The sequence below is a fragment of the Ostrea edulis genome, chromosome 3 (genome assembly GCF_947568905.1).
Source record: "Ostrea edulis chromosome 3, xbOstEdul1.1, whole genome shotgun sequence".
Classification (NCBI taxonomy): Eukaryota; Metazoa; Mollusca; class Bivalvia; order Ostreida; family Ostreidae; genus Ostrea; species Ostrea edulis.
The window spans coordinates 8,812,512-8,820,456 of record NC_079166.1 but is presented as its reverse complement, the minus strand read 5'-3'; the positions used below and the strand labels follow the sequence as shown (position 1 = coordinate 8,820,456).

The window sequence follows — 7,945 nt, the reverse complement described above, 5'->3', positions numbered from 1 at the left end:
TGTGTGAACCAGTACAGGTGTACCACGGCAATTGGTTCGCTCTAAAAATAGATCTCAGCCCTTACTAATTTAATATGTTTGCTGTAGATCTGCAGCAAGTTTGCAGCAAATAAAATTATTTGTAATAAAACAAATTCTTGTTCAAAGACGTTTGCATGTAATTGTGATCCTACGGTGAACATCACAGACACGTGCAGCAAATTCGCAGAAGTTTGCATGGGGTTTGCAATATATTTGAATTATACGTACTTCGCAGCAATTTTGTAGTGAATGTTTTATTTGCAACAAGCTTGCAGTCAATAGTACCGAAGCAAAGGTAACCAATGATATTCGAATGAGAAATCTGGCATTTGCAAATGATTACAAGAAGATGGTTGTTTGTAAAGAAACCCTGTATAAATGAAATATGAAATTAGTATGAATATTCTAGCAACATTCTAACAATCTCCTTTAAAGTCAGCATTTTGCAAATTATATGGTCATTATAATGATCGGGTTTGACAATACAACCTATCATTGGGCCAAATGCTGTCTGACGTGTTTCATACCGATTGTTAGACTGTTCTTGGCACGCTGATTCTGACAAAATATAGGGCTCGTGGCGGGTGTGACCGGTCGACAGGGGAAGCTTACTTATCCTAGGCACCTGATCCCATCTCTAGTGTGTGCAGGGGTCCGTGTTTGCACAAGTATCTACATTGATCACTGTTCGTTATTTTCACATTTCATTGTAAAATTTGATCTGAATGGGGTGGTAGTATAAATTTGGTACTTTGTGTCAACAAAAACTGATTTAATGCTTTATCTTGAATGATGTTCAACCTAAATAGAAACGCATTGATGATGTAGTTTTTTAATAAACAAACAAAAAGTTATGGGGTCTTACACGCATGCATGCACATTATTTACCGTTTGTATATACTTGTCAATATTCAAAGAATGTTGGAAGAGTTGCATTTACATTGGCTAGTCTATAGATTGCAGTCAACCTGTCAGTTACGATACAATCGTCCAAGTATATTCGGTCAATTAGACTTTTTCTATCATATCCTACCCTCACTCCTCGGTTGTTGACTGTTGTCAGTTATTTTCGTTGTTGTTATCAATAATGAAAAATATAAAGCAATAAATGTAATTTACCATTTGATATTCAAATCATTTTAAAAAACATACGCCTGACAGAAAAAGCAAAATATTAAACGAAAGGAGAATATATTGTCATGCGATTTACGAACCTAATTTAAAAGCTGTACTCAGTGGTTTTAAGTTAAAGGACATATAATAAAATAAACAAAAGTATATATTTTCAGTCAAGGTAATTTGCTGATTGTTGTCCAGTTTTACTTGTAATCTAATTTTTTTAACTGATGGGAGGCACAACAGTTTGATCGGCCAAAAATTGTTGATAATGCAAACAAGTCTCTGGTGGTTGTACTCGCTCATAAATCTGACAATTTTTGAATCCATATGTCTGATTCACTGAATGTTTTAAACTGAAAATATGGAAGTAATTTCAATCCATTGTGAAGATATCCCTGTATGTATATTATAATTACTATGTTTTGCTTTGACGGGGTTCATTTTTGGTTTGTTGTTCATACAAGTTACAATTCACAGATCCAATTTCGACATTACGTGAGTAAACATTCTGCACAATCGATCCATACTTGTACCTTTATATGCCTATATTTACAGGTTTTTAGTACCACCTATCTGTGTAATCATTACCAAATATGGAACGTCATCAAGGTCAAAGGGTGCATTGGCTGTTCTGTTTAACGTAACGAATAGGTCAACCATATGATATGTTAGTACTTAAATCTAGTTTATCTTTTTTTTTTTTTTTAAATACATAAAGATATAAATATAAACAAAAATATATAAAGGTAGCTCTAGCATTACAGAATAAAAAAAAATCATAAGCGGGTACGTTATGTAGATTTTTTCTGCAATGAATGCTACCTCCACAACGTACCTGCTTACACGGTTGTGACTTTTTTTCTGCAATGATAATCATTGCTATCTTCATAACGTACCTGCTTACACGGGTTATTACTTTTTTCTGCAATGCTACAGCTACCTTTATCACCCGATGAAACAACAAAGAAAGCATTTTATTGTCTAATTGAAATTGCAAAACACATCATTGTCAATTGCGTGAAATAGATGGGTTTGTGAAATTTACTTCTAGTTTTGACATTTTCTATGAATTTCCTCATTCATTCAGTGATCTATGGATAGAGGTAAAAATTAAACAATTACTGACATTTTTCTTAAGGTTAATACGATACTTTAGCCACCTGAAATGTGCAATACTCACGGAGCCCATTCCTTCTGACACACCTTAAAGATGAGGGGATAACCCCGAAAAGGTGAACCAAAGATGGTACCTGCTCTGCCCAAAAAGATTTGCTGTAGACCGCATATTGATATGATTTTTTGTTTTGTGAAAGCCTCAACGCAGAGGGGAAAGGGGCAATACAATTTAAGCATCCCACGCAATTGAATGATTATTATTTTTTATTTTTTTTGGCACTTTTTAGATTTTAAAACATAGTACAGTTAATGTAGTTATATATACAAAACTCCAACACGTTATACCTGTAACATTTTATGTTTTATCTATAAAGGTTCTGATTCATTGCGTGATGATAGACACATTAATAATACAGTAAAATGATTTATTAAAAAAAAAAAACCTTGTGGAATTGTATTATGCAGAGCTTGGTCTTTCTATCATTGTGGTGGCGAAAGTACATTGTAGAGTTACCCCGCTTTGTACATGTATTTTGTTTTAAAATGCAGCACATACGCACACAGTGAGAGAGAGAGAGAGGGGGGGGGGGGGTAACAAGACTTGCTTAGATTTGACAGGATCAATCAACAGTCGTACAGCCCGGACCTACGCCCGACGGATTCCGCCCTCATCCGTTACTTGAAAACGGAACCGAAGGCCAACAATCCCTGAATTTAGATCAGATGAAACGCAAGGCATTGCAGATCATCGCTCGTTTAGATAAAACGTTTCAATAAAGGATTTCAAAAGTGGATTGATCGACATAAGAAATGTATTGAACATGATGGCAAGTGTTTTGAATAGGAATGACATGTTGGTAAATGTACATACATTTTGTACATACATACTTGTTATACATATACTGTGTTTCTAGACAGTTTTAATTTCCTGCACACTTTTTTTCTGTATTTGGTCTTTCGATTGTCACTTTTTCCCTTCTGTTCTTGAGCTTGTATGTCCGACAAGGCCAATATTTGGATTTGTAAATAAAATAAATATTGTACATATACTTGCTTGAGGGACAACGCTGTCAACGACATATAATTATGTAAAAACAATCATATGCGTTTTTGTATGTTATTTCTTGAATATGAATATGCCATCATCCAGCGGTATATTTTGAAGTTGAAACTTGCTCCGCATAACTTAACATTACGGTAAGATAATCTGCTGGGGCCAATCCGACTTCCGTACATAAATCTATCACCCCCGGTGTGCCGCCTTTGACACCGACGTCACCATTTCGCTGGACTGTCGCACAATACGTTATAATTCATGTAAATATTACGTTATAATTAAAACAAAAATCGGATGTATATGTAAGTGACTATCTAAACAAAATTCCGATGTATGAAGAATTTGTATATTTTACGAAACATGTTTTTTGCGATTGCAATTCGATTTGAATTATTTCAATTCGCTATTATTATTTTTTTTATTGCACAACTGCATGCTTTTCTATACTGAAATACCCGAGTTTCCCTATTTAATTACCGATAGATATTTATACTGTTTACACTTCGTTTTCTAAAAAATGTTTGTTCTTCATGTTGTAAAAACTTCATTCTTCAGTGACGTTAGAAAAATGAGAAATGTCGCTTGTCTACGAAATTTTGGGACAACCCTCGCATTATAACCTCCCTACTGTTAGATCTGGTATAGTACATATTTCAGACCATAATTAATATTCGCTAATTAAGATAAATCAGATTGGTCTGTCGCATTCTGATGTCTTCTCTCTAAACTCTGGGAAGGACGCTAAGATGATATTCTACGAGTTTTCAAGAGTGCTAAATTTTATTTCTACAAGGAAAGAATGATTTACTTGCATCTTTTAATAATATGTACATGTAACTTGTAGCTTAATAGAAACACGCACAACAACAAACTTACATAGTAATGACAATGAATACAGAATGAAAGGAATTTGAGGTTTTTTCCCCACGAAACCTTGATTTTTCTTCATTAAAATGTGAATATCAAGAAAGGTCAATGTAGGCTCAGAAGTACAATATGTCATTGATTTAGTAGCCTTATGTCACCGCAATATACCAACATGTTTTATCATCTGCTGAACCTGCACGGCCCAGCACTTTGGTCTTTTTTGTCTCATTGTGTTTTACATTACGAACATTCAAAACGAACTTAATAATTGTTTCCCAAAAATAATCGAATATGTAATAAAAGTTCAACGCAGGAGAGCTGGCACATTCTGTTACTACGAAACCGAAACCATTTAAGCTCTAATTCACAGTTATTTTCATACCACGGGACTCTTGATATCTTAATCGCGTGAATAAAGTAGACAAGACCCCTTCAAGTCGACCAGACCTCCCCAATGTTTGATTGTTCAACAGCTGATAATCTTTTACCTTGAAATATTAGGTTATCAGGTATTGAGTTTCCTTTCGGTATGACTGAACATTTCATTCTTGCTATAGATACATGTATATAGAACGTTTGCACAAAATATATCTGTAAAAAAATCCCTCCCGCTATGGAATCAATTTTCTCATGGGGTTGTATCCCGATAAAAGAACCAACTCTGTCAACAAATAAAACCTTATATATGGACAGGCTTAGTTCTTTAATCCATGTTTTACCTAGCACGTTCGTGGATCTTGAAATTGTGTCAATTCCCTGTGTGAGATAAAAAACAATTTCATCTGCAGCAAATTAAAACTTCTTTGTGAAAATCCATGCGTTGATTTTTACCTTGTTTCAAGAAATGAATCGAATATCAATTAAAATAGTACGAAAATAAACAAATATCGGAAAATTTCCATAGTCCGTGTTGTATTTTACCGTTAAACTTTATGAACAATGCATATCCACAATATTTACATTTACCGATGTTTTGTTAGCAAATGTAATACGTCTTTGTTGTTTAAATATATCATAATTATAATATTTTTCCGTATGAGAAAAGTGATGTGAAAATAAACAAATTATGCCTTGACGTACAAGCTTGTATTAAGGAAATTAGTTGTATACGTATACAGAATCAGAATCAGAAATACACACCATAAGAATACTCATGTCTACCCCCCTACATATAGGATTGAACTCGGGACCCGAGGAACCAAACCTCCCGGACTAGTCTCCCGGTACGACAAGCAATCATAACTGCAAGGAACAGGTACACGGTAATTAATCGTAGACCAGTTAAGGGGCAGTAAGGGAATACAGAAATGAGGACATATTCATCAACATTTCATTTATTCAAATTGCACCAGAAATCAGCATTGATAATGTCAATATTTCAAGTTTTAATTACTTTTAAAAAGGTTCATGTTGATAAAGAAGTAATAAAGTGTTCAGTTAAGATCTACTCAAACTGTCATTGAAGCCAATATCTTCAACTAGTATACAATATTCATTGCCGATTCCAAAATACTTATTCTCTAAATCTTTAACTTTACTCATTCAAAATAGCCATTGAAAAGAGTTCATTAAAAGACATTTTCATTCAAATAATCGAAAAACACTAAATGAATTCAGTAACATCGCTTCTGATATATGCCTTCATTATTCATTAAACTATTGGACATTCACCCATGCAGGCACAGATGGACATACACCATATAGTGATCATCTTCAAACAATTGAACATACATGTACGTATAAGTAATTTTAAAAGATGAATTTTGTTCAATAAAAGATAGCCTCAATTATGTTTTTCATTTTGATATTACCAATCTTAAGTAAATGATACATGTAAATGTGTTCAATTCAATATAACAGATGCATTGTAAATTCAATTAGTTCATAAACGTGCGTTTATGTAGTCTGTAAGTAGATGTAACTGAAATTAAAAAAGAAAAAAAAACCCTTTCAATTGATCTGTCGATATGTTACAAAGTCTAAAAGACCATCTTTTATTTATCTCCAAGTATCTCCAATTCACTTAGAGATACATGCAGGTCAACTTATAAAACAGAGGCTTAACAGGGGTTGTGTTCGCAGGGGTTGTGTTCGCAGGGGTTGTGCTCGCATCCCCAAAAACTTAAAATTAAAAAAATTAAAGAGAGTATCAATAAAAGCCAAATAATGTATAAAATGTGGAGTATGAGTCGGGTAGGCACTCCTAAACTCCCCGTTGGCAGTGACAATGTGACCGAAATAGAATGGGCGGGGCAAACATGAATTGTATTTATTCATAAATGCTCAATATTACTGGAGTTTTGCCGTGAATATGACCCCTGTTTCTCTGTTTGTTATCAGTATCAAATTCTTCCGTTTCTGACAGAAGACCTTGTTTTTTTTTCTTAAGGTCTTCCGTTTCCAAGATATTACCTTATTGTAATTCTAGGATTGATAGTTTGTTTGTTTTACGTCCTGTCGATAATTTTTCACTCATATTGAAACGTCACCAGCCGTAGGTGAAGTATCTCAAATTCAAAATTATGCTTAGCGCTCAGGGCCGTATCAGTGTGAGTTCTTTATTGTGCCAACGCCTTCCGCGACACAGGACCTCCGCTTTTGAGGTCATACCCAAAAGACCCGTGATTCTCACTTCTGAATGCCAAACATTTGGCGAAACTGAGCAATCACTACCTATGCTAACGTCTTAGGTTTGACACGGTCCTTGCACGAACGGATTCGAACTCAAAACATCCCGGTAATGACGAAAACGCTCTTCCACTGACCCACCGCGACCAGTTATTGTCATTATGTTGTAAGGTTTTTTGTGTTCTTTATTATTATCATTAGTATCATTATCATCATTTATATTTTGTTTCTTGCAAATTTTGTGCTCTCGATTTTTTGTTGACCGATTTTCATGAAATCCAAATGCTGTCTGGTGTGATTGTTAGGCCGTTCTCGTCACTCTGATTTTGACAACAGGTTATTCCATTGACTTGATGAAGACATAGGGCTCACAGAAGGTGTAACTGTCGACAGGGGATGCTTACTCCTCGTAGGTTCCTGATCCCACCTTTGGTCAGTCAAGGGTTTTATGTTTGCCCACCTCTATTTCGTATTCCTTATAGGAGTTATGGGGTTGATAACTGCTTTTTAGCTCACCTGAACCAAAGGTTCAAGTGCGCTTTTCTGATCACATTTTCTCCATCGTCCGTCTGTAAACTTTTTACATTTTCGACTTCTTCTCCAGGCGGCCGTTTCACTAAACGGTCGAAGATCGTAAACATAGACTTAAATATGAACGTAGCACGTAAGACCGTTTCACTAAAAGTTACGATTTGCGATTTACGATCAGTATTAATCGTAACCCTACGAGTGGTCTAGGGTTATCGTACGTACTCCTACATGCACGTAAATGAGCAATATGGCCGCCATGCTGGCCCCACCTAAGATCATTTTGTGGTAGTAGTTATCTGACTGAGTTTGTTTATACTTTGTAGGAAGAAAACAATCACAATGACTTGCAGTCTGCTTTTGCACAAAAATATTGTACAGTCCGAGCCCGAATCTTAAATCAATTAGAGTTGTCCTTCTTTGTTACGCACAACCACAGAAATGTCAGTCTCACAGGGGTCAAGCCCGTTTTGGGTCCGGCCTCTGTGATACCACAAATATAGTAAATTCATAGTATCACAGAGTTCGGGTCCAAAACGGGTCTAGTCCCTGTGACCAGTCTGCTGAAATAAATGTAAAGGCAATGAATTCATATTTTAAAAAGTGAGG

At 35.2% G+C, this 7,945-nt stretch overlaps 1 long non-coding RNA gene across 1 annotated transcript; it reads left to right on the top strand.

The window, feature by feature from the left end:
• Positions 1 to 646: 646 nt before the first annotated feature.
• Positions 647 to 3,364, top strand: LOC130053197 (uncharacterized). The gene is made up of 2 exons (XR_008801706.1): positions 647 to 1,807; positions 2,279 to 3,364. It is a non-coding gene; the product is annotated as an uncharacterized LOC130053197 (long non-coding RNA).
• Positions 3,365 to 7,945: the final 4,581 nt, after the last annotated feature.